Source organism: Alligator mississippiensis, chromosome 3 (assembly GCF_030867095.1).
Source record: "Alligator mississippiensis isolate rAllMis1 chromosome 3, rAllMis1, whole genome shotgun sequence".
Lineage (NCBI taxonomy): Eukaryota > Metazoa > Chordata > Crocodylia > Alligatoridae > Alligator > Alligator mississippiensis.
In genome coordinates, this window is record NC_081826.1 from 303,657,223 (window position 1) to 303,670,011 (window position 12,789).

Here is a 12,789-nt window from a genome sequence, read left to right on the forward strand (position 1 = left end):
CTCAGAGGCGCCCTCGTGTGGCCGCGCTAGGCATTGCCGCCTGCAGACCCCGGCAGGAACCCAAGCCGGTTCCGCGCTCCCCGCGTGGGGGCAGGAGCGGGGCCTGCAGATAAGGAACCGGAACAGAGGTGGCTCCGTGCCGCCCTCCCTGCGTTTCAGCTTCTGCGTAGTAGCCAGGATCAAAATACAGAGAAAATATAAGCCTGCTCCGTGCTACTTCCCTGCGCTTCAATCTCGTCTTTGCAATGTTGAGAAGAGGGTAGAGAGAGAGAAAGCGGCTCCCGCCGCGCACCTGTAGCTCAGGCAGGCGGGAAATAAAGGCAGAGAGAGAAGAAAAAGGGCCTCGCTCGGGGCGTAACTAGAGCCATGACCGCAGGCGGGGTTCCCGCTCCTCGGGGCAGACGCACGATTTAGGGAGCATGGATCCCTGGACCGGGGGAGCGCAGAAGGGCCGGGATCGGAGGCTCGGGTTTCATTGGCCATCTGGAAGGAAGTAGGGATTGGGTGGAGTTGCCCCATGGGCGGGGTCAGGGCTCCTCTGCTCGTCTTCGCTCTGATTGGCCTCTGCCGTTGGAGGCGGGCCAAGAAGCTTGCCCTCCTTGTCTGCAGTTCATTGGCTGCCGGGGACTATTGAGAGGGGTCAGCACTCTTCTGTGTGCCGATTGGTTCGACTCCGATCCACAGCGGCACCGGTCAGCTGTTTGTCTACCCACTGCCCAGTGCGCGGAGCCCACGTCCCGCTGCGGGCCCGGACACGCGGGCGGGGCCGGAGCGCTGCGGCAGCTGTTCTGGCCACCACGGCGGGTCGTGCGGGAGACTCCGTTCCCCACGGCACGGGGCCTGTCAGGCTCTCCTGAGGTTGGCGTTAGCAACACATGCAGCACTGGATTTCCCTTCGAAGAGATGAGAAAAGGAAAACCTGCTGTCGTTCAGAAACACTGCCAGGAAACCCTGAAATCCTAGAGGCGTCACTGAGCCCCTTGCTGTAAAATAGTATCATGTGTCAGCAGAGGGCGGGTGTGACCTGCTCTTCCTTCTGTGCCAGAAGCCGCCTGATTTCGCCTGTCGGGCTCTGCTCTGAGGTGTGTCGTCGCTGTCACGATTTGCACAGAAACTCACTTTTTTAAAGGTAAAAAGAAATTTTAAAAACCCTTTTGTAAGAAATCTATTGAAGTGGCGAGCTGGAGATCCTTGCTGTCAAATAAGTAACATTTTGAGAACAGGGGTTTCAAGTGCCGGTATTATTCGTTTCTTTGTGGGTGTCTCTATCTAAAAGGGAAATAGAGGTATTCACATATCATAATGTTTCGATGTAACTACATAGTCATGGGAGTAGTTCAAACACATCCCCTAGGTATGGTGTGCACCCCTGTACAGTATAGGGGGAGGACACAAGAACACGCTGCTGTCGGTGCCGCCGCCCTGCGCTTCCCCCGGCGCCGCAGCCAGGGCTTCAATGGGGAGAACAGGAGCGCGCGCTCGGTGCTGCCCCGCGGTGGCTCAGGCCGGGCACTGCAGCGGGGAGGCGCGGGCGGCTCCTGAGCACGGCTCAGTGCTGCTCTCCTGTGGTCACGGCGGGCACTGCAGCCAGGGGCATGACGGAGGAGGCTGCACGCGTCCTCCTGTCCCTGTGGCTGGGACACAATGGAGGGGAGCGGGGAACCGCTCAGTGCTGCCGCGGGCACGGGGCCGTCCCCGAGGGGCCCGGGGAGAAGCAGGCCGAGGCGCCTGGCGTAGCCCTCGTGGCTGCCCGGCCGGCACTTGCCCCGCGGAGGCAGCAGGGTTGTGGGCGGCTTTGTGCGCGGTGCCGCCGCCCGGCCGCTCCGTCCGCCGCTCGTCCCGCGCCTGCGCCGTGTCGCCGCTCCCGCGGCCCCCCCCAGGGGCGCCTGGCCAGGCCCGGCCTTGTGCCACGGCGGTGGGCGCGGGGGGACCCCGGTCCGGGCTGTCGGGGGCGGCAGGAGGGGTGTTGGGGGCGCCGTCTGCACCGGGGCGGGGCGGGCACGGGGGTGGCTCGCGGCGGTTGTGCGGCGGGAAATCCCGCCATGTTGTGTAGGGTGATTCGGGGGCGTTTGTATGGAAACGTTTGGGCAAACCTGGGGACAGCGGGAGACCTCTGCGGGGATTTGGGAACTTTTTTGTGGAAATGTGTGGAATTACGTGTTATTTTGTTCGTTTGCTCGTTTGAAACATTCTTTGTGGTGATAAAGGACTTCTTTGGAAAACATGGTGACCTTGTGTGGAAAACTGGTGAATTGGTTACCGTTTGTAGAACTGCATGTGGAAATATGCTAATTTTCTGTGTGGAAAATGGTGTGGTAATTTTAGCATGAAATGGGAGCTTTTATGTGACGTGTGTGTTTGTGCAACCTGTGGAAAATTGTGTGGTGATTGGGTAAATGTCAGGAAATATGGTTATTGTGTGTGAGGGAAATGGTTTGGGGATTTGGAAACCTTTTTTGAGGGCACATGATGGTTTTTGTGTGGAAAACGGGTCATTTTGTGTGGTGACGGGAGACCTCTCCACGGGGACGTGCTGGGCCGGCCCGTACGGGTCGTCTCGTCCACGGCTCTGCGGTCGACGGTGCGCGCGATTTCTCTCACGTGAAAGTGTCTAACGCGGGTCTGCCGCTCTCGCAGGCGCCTCCTCGTGCCCCGTCCTGGAGCCGGCAGTGACAGGAGCAGGACTTGGAAACATCCAACGCTCCATGGGTGAAGGTGAGTATCTTCACTGGTCCCAGTTACCCAGCTCTATTGGCCCCAGTTATCCCCCCTTAATGCATCCCAGTTACCCAGCTATACTGTTCCCAGTTACCCGTTCTTTACTGGTCCAAATATGCAGCCATACTGGTCCCAGTTACACTCCCCCACTTCACTGGTCCCAATTACTTAGCTATACTGGTCTCATTTACCCCCACCTTTACTCATCCCAGATACTGTGCTAGACTGGTCCCAGTTACTCTCACATTTACCGCTCCCACTTACCTTGCCTGCCCTCCCCCCCCCCCCCCCCCGGTCCCATTTACTCAGCTATACTTGCGTTTCTGTGTGTGACACACTCAGCAGGCAGAACGCACCAGCGGTTGCCTATGCTTCTGCCTGGATGCACATCATCCACGTGCCCTGCTCCTATGGTAACACCTCCATTGACTGCCGTTGTTGCCTCTAACTGGTGGTAGCACCCTCCAAAAGTAATGACCTGCCCCTTGGCTCGCAGGATCCTGGGGGCCAGACTCCACAGACAGAGACGACCCGAGCAGGGTGGGGGCCTGGAGGAAGTCAGCCTGTGCAGGGCCGTGCCCACACATGCGAGGAAGCTAGCAGCAGATTCGGTGGCGGGGTGGGTGTGGTGCTTAATGGCTGGACGTGAAGCCAGCGGCAGTGCCACTCCACTCCACTCCACTCCACTCCACTCCACTCCACAGAAATAATGCTGCAACCTTGCTTTCTATAAAAGTCTTACTCTGTTGCAGCGGCAGTGCCGCCCCACTCAGTGTGCCACTCCACCCGGCTCCGCAGGGCCCCCCAGAGCGTGGGGCCTGGGGTGGTAACTCCAGTTTGGCCCCCACTAGGTCTGGCCCTGCACAAAGACTTAGTATTCTCCCTCCCTGTGCCTGGGTGAGGTGTTGAGCACTTTGATCTGTGCAAGCTGCCGGTTTTGTTAGCCACTCATCCTTGTTTCCAAAACCCAGCCCCTGTGAACCTGTCCTACCTGACAGCGTCTGGCAGCCTCTCCTGGTCTCCCCCACTGCCAGACCTGCCACCAGCTTCCTTGTGTCTAGGGGTGAGCCCGCGCATAGGCTGATTTGCCCCACACCCTGCTCTGATCGTCTCTGGTTGCCGAAGAGTGGGGAGAATGCCTCCTTGCCCCCCCGGCTTTTGGCTTTTCTCAGCATGAAGCTGCTTATCTGTGTCCGTTCCCTGTTTCCCTCCTCCTCTCCCTCTGCTGCCACTGTCTCCTCAATGTGCTGGATGTTGGTGTAAGCCAGGTCTGTGGGCCACACAGGCAGTTCTGGGGATCTGCAGCCACCCTGGTCCCAGTTCCCCCAACCGTTACTGGTCCCAGTTACCCTGTTTTCCTGTCCCAGCTATCCCCCCCTTTATTGGTCCTAATTACTAAGTTCTACTGGTCCCAGTTACCCCCACCTTTAGTGATCACAATTACCCAGCTCTACTGGCCCCAGTTATATCCCCCCTTAACTTGTTCCAATTACCCAGCTGTACTGGTCCCAGTTACCCCTACCTTTCCTCGTCTTAGTTACCCTGCAAGACTGGTCCCAGTTACCTTCACTGGTCCCATGTACCCTGCTAGGCTGGTCCAACTCACCCCCACTTCCCTGGTCCCAGTTATCCAGCTATACCGGCCCCAGTTACCTCCACCCTATACTGGTTAAAACTTCTTTGTAGCTTTTCCTGTTTCCCTGAGAGACATTTCTCATGCTTAAGTCAGTTGGGAGCTGTGAAACCAAGTCCTGAGACCGTGGTGGGCATGCAGGTGTCATCTTACCATCATCGGTGTTGGGGTTAACGTTGTGAATATTTTATCTTGCGTGACACTGTCTGATGTGGGCCTCCGACACTTGTCCTTGTGCACTTGTCCTTGGAACCACCTTATCGTCGAGGAGGTGCAACATGACAATCGGCACCAGAAGTCATGGGGTAGAAGGGTCTTTGACACGTGGCATGTCTGCAACCAGGTCTCTGTGCAGACTGTTCAGAAATGGGCATTTGGGGCCTGCGCCAGTCTCCTGGAAACAGCTGAGCCAGCCCTTGCAGCAGGTAAGTGCGGGTTCCTGCCTTCAACACACTTGGGGAACACAACATTCCAGCATTTGCCTTGGTTTCTGACTGGATGTACATCATTCACTTGGGCAGGTCCATAGGTACTGCCTCCAGTGGCTATGGCTCTCACCTCCAAACTACTGGGAGTGTCTTCCAAAAGCCACGGCGTGCCCCTGGGCTAGGCCTATACCAGCGGGCCCGACACAGACTTGCTGTTGTACCTCTCCGTGCGTTAGAAACGGAGGCACAGACTGTGAGGTGCAGCATCTCATTGAAAAGAACCCACATTTTTCTCCAGGTAGGGCTGTATCATTTAGGATAAGCTTGAAGCAAAAACCAAGACAGCGTTAGTGGAAGGAGTTGAAAGCCATGCACAGGCTGTAAAACAGGAGCTCCAGGCGCAGGACAGGCTGCCGACCTGTGCACACAGGCCAGCTCCAGAGCACCAAGACTGTGAGAAGAAGAGCGGGCCCCTTGCAGCGGCAGCAGGAGTGGTCAGAGGGGTCCGGGCTATGGGCTGAACCATGATACTCGGGGCTCCAGCATTGCCCAAGCAGAAATGCTGCTACCACGGCCTAGCAGGTGGTTTGCCACAATGCAATACAACTAGCAGTGGGGGGCGAGGGCCCAGGCCTGGACCTGCCTCTCCCCACTGCTGCTGCAGCACAAGCGATGGCCCACACAAGACCTTATCCGGGAGGCGGGATCTGTCGGGATCTCCTCGGCCTGGCGAGGCTGCCAGGTTCTAGTCATGAAAGGAAAAACGGGCTTCCTCCCGGCCTAGGTTCTGGAGTCCCATGGGCTCAAGTTCCGCCTCCCGGTGAAGAGCTGTGAAGGGAACAGACTTGGACCTGGCTGCGGTGGGGCGGGGCATGAGGGGCCGCCCCAGAGGTGGGTTGGGGCCACGAGGCGAGGGTGGAACACGCGGGATGGTGGGGGCGGGGCGCGGGTTGGGGGCCAACTGGAAGTACGCGCCCTGGGCGCTGCCAAGGATCCCCCGGATGCATCCGGTCAGTTCGGATTGGTGTGCTGGCGTGGGAGCGGAAAATAGAGCAGCAGGTGCACGGGGTGAAATGAGCAAAATGTTTTGTCATGGATTGAATTGATGATTATGTATAAGAGGATCTGGTGATCCAACTGTGAAGAAATTGTGATGGAGAAAGAAGATGGGAAGTTCCCACGATTGTGTCATGTATTATTGATTCATGTATGATATTGTTTATTGTGAGATATTGACAAAAGGAGGCAGTGTGGAGAGAGAAATATATATTTTATATTTTCTTAGTAAAAAAAAAAAAAAAAGCAGATGCACGGGGTGGAAATGAAAAACAGATCGTCGCGCCTGGCAGATGGTGCGGCACAAGGGATCGTGGCGGCTTTCCAGGAGCACGGACTACAATATGCCGGGAGGGAGGAGGAAATCTGCGCCGTGTGCGGGTGCAGGAAACCTGTGCTTGTGCGGAGCGACCCCGTGCTGCTGTGCGCAGAAGCAGGTGCAGTGACAGCTGATCAGCTTGACAAGGCCCGCACATGCGTACTTGCTTTGACCACTGCTGGGGCTCTCCGATGCACCACCTCTTCCCCAGTGCGCATGCGTGTTCATGGCCGTTCATAGATGGTTACATGGCGCAAGTGGGAGCCTGCACTGTGTGGCGCCTGCACGCTGGGTCTCCCTCCCTGGTTTTACGTTGCGACCGCTCTCCCGCACAGCAGCGCCGAGCCATGACTTGCTGTGGCTGGGTACTGGGAGACAGCGGGGGAGCGTCTATCCTTGTCCCCTCCCCCAGTGTTGGACGCAGGGTGCCCGCTAGTGCTAACTCCCAATGCGCATGTGTACTTTCGGTTTTCGTCGTGTCGTCCCTGTCGCCGTAACCATGGCCACTCATCGATCATCGCCGCTCTGGCAGTGTCCACTAATTCGCAGGAAGCAGGCGCCAATCGATTATATCGGTTTCGACGCAATTAGTCTGGCCAATGCGCACCCGCACTGAGATGCCATCGATTGACTCGGCGATCAGCTGATCAGGCTCAGAGGCAAACGCGTACATCCACTGCCCTTTGGTGGGGAAACGCTGTGCGACACCTTCCCAAGTACGCATGCATCTTCGTAGTCTCGCTTGAACTTCTGTCATGTGACTGGGATCAGCCTCTCACGGTCCGAAGCATGCGTACTTGCGGATCTGGAAAACGATGTGGCGACTTCCCAAATGTGCAAGTGTAGTCAGGGCTTTTCATCGATCTGTTCGTCACGCGACTGGGAGCCTGCCTTGCATAGCAGACGTGTACTGAGCCTCCCCCAGCCCTTTTTTTAACGCGGCGGCACACGTGGCTGGACCTGTAGGCTTGGAGGAACGTGGCGGCGGGGGTGGGCAATCATGTCTACCCCGAGTATTGGACCCTGGAGGGAACGGTCGTGTTCATTATTAATGCGCATGCGTATTGACACGTGCCCTCATAGTTTCGGCGGTTGACATGTCGTCACTTCCTCCGTAACTGTGGAAACTGAACCATGACTCTTCTGGTAGCGGCCGCTGATGCTTACGATACATGCGCCAATCCTGAACATCGGTATTGGATGTTTTTTGACTGCGTTCTCTGCGCACGCACAAGTTCCTCTATAGATAAATTCGGTATTCGGGTCATCAGCCCACTTACTGCCCGGCGCATGCCTATTTGCTTTGCTGATTGAAGGGGAACGCGATGGCCCGCCTCTTGCCAAATGCGCGTGCGTGCCCATGGCAGATTATCGATATTTTCGTCGCGCAACTGGGAGGCTCAGCTGTACCGCGCGTGCGCACTAGGTCTTCACCGGTGCTTGCTTAACGTCGCAGGCGCTTTTGTGCACAGGGCGGTCGCGCCAAGTGTGACTGCTGTCTTCAGTGCATGTGTAACCAGGGAAACCATCAATTATTTCGACAGGAGGAAACGGTCTCTTCCTAGGACACGTACGCATCCGGCGTCAAGAGTTCTCCGGGCGCATGCATACTGTCATTGCCCATTGAGCAAGCGTCATGAGTGCTTTTGGCCGCCCTGTAGTGCGCATGCGAACTGAGTCTCCTCCGTACGCCCCGGGATGGCTGCGACTGCGGCCGCGGCCCGATAGCGACGAGACGGAGACATCCCTGCCTCTCCCCCGAGTACTGCTGCGGCCTGAGTGGAGCGGAGAGTGTGGAGCCCAGCTTCCCTTCTCTCATGGGTTGCACAGCTGGATTGGTCCCTGTGGGAGGTGGGGGTGCTGAATGAGGGTTGCCTGCTGTGGGCTTGGGCACCCTGCCCTCCTGCCCCAGTGGGTAGGACCCATCACGGCAGGGCAGAGCAAAGCTTGTTGCCACTGTTGCGAACCCTCCGCCACCGTGGTGAGCCTGCTCACCGGGACTAAGGACCGCAACTCCACGCTGCCACCCTTGCTGGCTGGTGGGCAGGGGGCTCCTTGCCACTGCGGTGCAGGGCTCGCAGCAATGCCAATGATGTTCCCCACCCTGGACTGCCCTGCCATGCTGGGTGTGCCCTGTTGGGCCAGAGAGGGTCCCAGGAGAAGCCAGCAGTCTGGGAAGATACAGCATGCTGTGGGCAGCTTGCCACCACCCTACGTGCAAATCTGGAGGGCATGTGCCCCCATTTCTCCCTGGTAGTGTGCGCAGTGGCGAGGAGTCAGGCCCCCGCCCACTCCCACTCCCCTCTCGGGCCCTTCCTTTATTTGCTGGCCAAGTTAGTTGTCATATCTGCAAGGGTTCATGCTGCATTCAGTGAGAAGAAGGCTTTGAGCTTTCTGCTTAGCAGCACTTCTGCAGCTTAGTGTAGGTGCCTTGAAAATGGCCGAGGCTGGGAGCAGGATCCTGTTACTGTCATCTGTGTTGTGGTTAACAGTATGAGCATTTTACATCGTGTGAAAGTGTCTGATGTGGATCCGCCCTTTCTCACAGGCTAGTCCTTGTGCAACTGTCCTTGGCACCAGGTTATTGGTGAAGAGGTTCAGTGTGACAATGGGCTCCAAAATGCCTGGGGTAGAAGGGCCCCCGACAGTTGACACGTCTGCAAAGGGTCCCTGTGCAGGCTGTAGAGAAACAGGGTTATGGGGCCTGCGCTAATCTCTTGAAAAGATCCGAGCCAACCCTGGCAGCAAGTGAGTGCGTGTTCCTGCCTTGGACACCCTTATGGAACACAACGTGCCACTAGTTGCCTTGGTTTCTCACTGGATGCACATTGTTTGCTTGCACATGTCCAAAGGTACCACCTGCAGTGACTGCCGCTCTTGCCTCTGAACTACTAGGGCACCTTGCAAAAGCAATGGCCTGCCCCTGGGCTAGGCTGATATTAGTGGCCCAGACCCAGAGACTTCCTGTTGTTTCCTGCTGTGCCTGGATTAGGTGTTGAGCACTTGGACCTCTTCCAGCATCAGCACGTATTAGCCTCTCATTCTCCTGTGGCCAACACCAGAGGGCATATGACCATGCTGTCTCTGTCAGCCTCTGTCTCAGCCTTCCCATGCTGGCTCCCATGAAAACCCTTGTCCCATCACAATGTGCAGTGGGGCTGCAACAGTATTTCCTAGCTGCAACTGGAGAATTGTGAGGTGGGTGGGAAAGAGCCTTCGTTGCCTGCACGCTCCTTCATTTTTTCAGCTTGGAGCTGCTTGTCTGTCCCAGTGCTCCTTTTCTGTTCTCCTCTGTATATGCTGCCCCTGCGTAGCCCTCCTGTCTCCTGTGTATGCTGAGAGGTGGTGTATGAGGGTGTACATAGGCCTCCAGTCAGAACTATTTACTTACGGAGTTAAGCTGAAACCCCTCTACAGAGCATCATGCAAAGTGCCTACACATCTGCAGCAGTGGAAGGCGAATGGGGTAAGGGTTAGAGGTGAGGGGATGGCTCTGTGTTGCCCTCTGTGAGATCCCAGGGAAACGCTTTGTTGCGGGCAGTCGAGTGGGTCACAGTACAACCATTCTTCCATGCCTGAGCTTTAGCCCATGAGGTTTGGGTGCAGGTTTCCCCCGGGGTGACATGACACTGCCTGTACAGGCGCAGTCACCTGAGCACAGAGCCAGGGGGAACTGTATGGTATGGTTGGGTTTGAATGCAAAGGAGCAGGGACCAGGATGCACTGGTCCGAGTTGGGTTACAAACCAGTGAGGGGTTTCATACATGTCTGGGGCAGGGCACTGGGGGTCCCTGTGCTTCTGGCTTGTGGGGGAGGAGCCTGGTGCTGGGGGTGCCCCTTGCTGCTGCCCCCGCAGCCCATGCTAGTTAGATGCTTTAACGCCCTTGACTCCCAGCTCTTCGTCTCCGCTTGTCTTATGATGCTGTCACTGCTGACCCGCAGCCCCCGCTCCCCGTTCTTGTCCCCACGGAAAAGGTCGGTCCCGCGTGCGGCTCCCGCCAGCGATCACCACAGGAGCCGGGGCTGGGGGCGTGTCCTGGAGCGCGCGGCAGGGCCGGCATCAGAGGCGCGTGTTCCCGTTGGCCGCCTTGAGGCGAGTCGCGATTGGGTGGAAGAGCTGTATGGGCGGGGTCTCGGAGACTCCGACCTTCCTCGCTTTGACTGGCCTCTGCCGGTGGAGGCGGGTCCAGGAGGAAGTCTCGTTCTCCGCAGTCTGACTGGCTGTTGGGTTTGGTAGGAGGAGTAGGCCCAACTGCGTGCTGATTGGTCCGACTCTGATCTTCAGAGGCTCGGTTTGCGCTGGCAGGGCGCGGCGTGGGCTGTGCGGGGCCGGAGATCTTTGTTTTAACATAAGTGCCATGTTGAGTCCGGTGCGGGGGAGCGAAGAATTGCCCGTATTATTCGTATTCTACGTCCTTGTCATGACAGAAATGCGTGGAGGTGGGATGCGTGTGCAGATGTGTATACAGTGCGTGTGCTGCGTGTAGAATAGATGCGGAAGCCCCGCGGCAGCACTGAGCGGTTCCTCCCTCCCCGCCGTTGTGTCCCGGCTCCGCGCCCGGCTGCAGGGACAGGAGGACACGTGGAGCCGCTTTCGTCCCTGTCCTTGTCCGCTGGCTGTAATGCCCGGCGTGACCACAGGAGAGCAGCACTGAGCCGTCCTCAGGAGCCGTCCGCGTCCCCCTCCCACTCTCCCCCCCCTCCCCGCTGCAGTGCACGGCGTGAGCCGCCGGGGGCAGCACGGAGCGCTCTCTCCTTCGAACCGTGGTGCGGCGCCGGGGGACCTTGGTTTTGTGACCCACGTGGGAGCGGGGCACGTGCGGGGTGCGCGGTGCCGCAGCCCGGGAGCTTCAGAGCTGGTGCTGGCGGGACGCTGCCCCGCGCCGCCTGCCCCTGGTCCCGCTGCTCGTCGCCGCTGTCCTGGGGCGCCCGGCCCGGCGTCGTTCCGCAGCGGCGGGGGCAGGACCCGGGGGTGTCTGTGGGGGATGTGTCCTGTGTGGAAACGTGAGTTGGGAACCTTTTTCTGGCAGTGCGGTGATTTTGTGGGTGGGAAGTTGGTCATTTAGTGTGGTGATTTGGGGCGTTTCTGTGGAAATGTTTGGGGAAATCTGGGGATTTGGGACCTTTTTTCTGGATGTATGTGGAAATGTGTTTTTTGCTGTGGGAAACTGGGAATTGTGTGTGATGATAGCTCCTTTCCCTGAAAACACAGTGGCTCTGTATTTAAAACTGGTTACTCTAGGAGTAGTTTGTAGAAATGTGTTTAGAGATATGGTGTGGTAATTTTAGGGTGAGTTGGGAGGGTTTTTAGGGGACTGGTTTGTTGTGGGATGTGTGGAAAATTGTGTGGCAATTGGGCAACCATATGGAAATATGGTCAGGTTGTGTCAGGGAAATTTTCTGGGGATTTGGAAACCTTTTTGTAGGAATGTGTATAGATAAGTGATGATATTTGTGTAGTGATTTGGGTACCCTTAATGGAAATGTGCTGGGTCGGCCCATGGCGATCGTCTTATCCGCTGCGGTGCGGTTAACAGCGTGTGCGTTTTCACTCGTGTGAAACGGTCTAACGTGGGCGTGCCCTTTCTCTGAGGCTCTCCTCATGCACCTGTCCTTGGCACCAGCATATCAGTGGTGAGCTGCAGTGTGACAGAAGTGTTACTTGGGGCAGAAGGGCCCCCAGGAGCTGTCGTGTCTGCAAGGATCATTCTGGGTACTGAGACGGGTGTGGCGGTCCCTTGGAAACAGCCAAAGCACCACAGGCAAGTACGTGTTTCTGCTTTGACACGCCAAGCGGACAGAACGTACCAGCAGTTGCCTAGGCTTCTGCCTGGAGGCACGTCATTCACGTGCCCTGCTCCAACAGGAACACCTCCACTGACTGCAGCTCTTGTCTCCAACTGCTTGTAGCACCCTCAAAAAGCAATGGCTTGCCCCTTGACTTGCAGAATACTGGGGGCCCAGACCCCACAGACTTTGTATTCTCTTCCCCTGTGCCTGGGGGAGGTGTTGAGCCCTTTGATCTCTGCAGTCTTCAGCACTTGTTAGCCACTCCTCCTTATGTGCGCAACACCCAGCCCCTGTGACCTTGTCCTACCTGACAGCCTGTGTCAGCCTCTCCTAGTCTCATCCTTCCTTGGAAGGCTTCCCATGAAATCCTGTCTTCTGTCCCAGCGTGCAGCAGGCCTGTGCCAATATTTTCCGGCTTGCTTTAGAGAGTTGTAGGGTGGGGGTGGTGCTTCCTTGCCCCCTGCTGTTTGCTTCTGTCAGCTTTAAGATGTTTATGTCTTTCAGTTTTCCTTTTCTCCCCTCCTCTGTGCTGCCTGTGTCTTGCGCATATGGAGGACGTTGGTGTAAGGCAGGGGCCAGCAGCTCTTTGGGCTTGTGGGCCACAGAGGCGGTACTGGGGAGGTGACGCGGGCCGGTCAGCGGTGCCGATCCTGAATAGCCCAGATCCCGTGTGCCCTACGGCTCCTCCCTGTACTGCCAACAGTGCCCAGCCTAAGCCCTGACCCCCAGCTCACCCTGCACCTTCTCTGGACTCCCTGGACAAAGTTGACCAGATGGAACCTGTGTGCATAACCCTGGCCCGCTGTGCCCCTGCTCCTGACAACCCGTGCACACTGAGCAGCGGC

At 57.4% G+C, this 12,789-nt stretch overlaps 1 long non-coding RNA gene across 1 annotated transcript; it reads left to right on the forward strand.

The window, feature by feature from the left end:
- The first annotated feature begins 2,035 nt into the window (after positions 1 to 2,035).
- On the forward strand, positions 2,036 to 4,776 carry LOC132249687 (uncharacterized). The gene is made up of 2 exons (XR_009461222.1): positions 2,036 to 2,715; positions 4,448 to 4,776. It is a non-coding gene; the product is annotated as an uncharacterized LOC132249687 (long non-coding RNA).
- Positions 4,777 to 12,789: the final 8,013 nt, after the last annotated feature.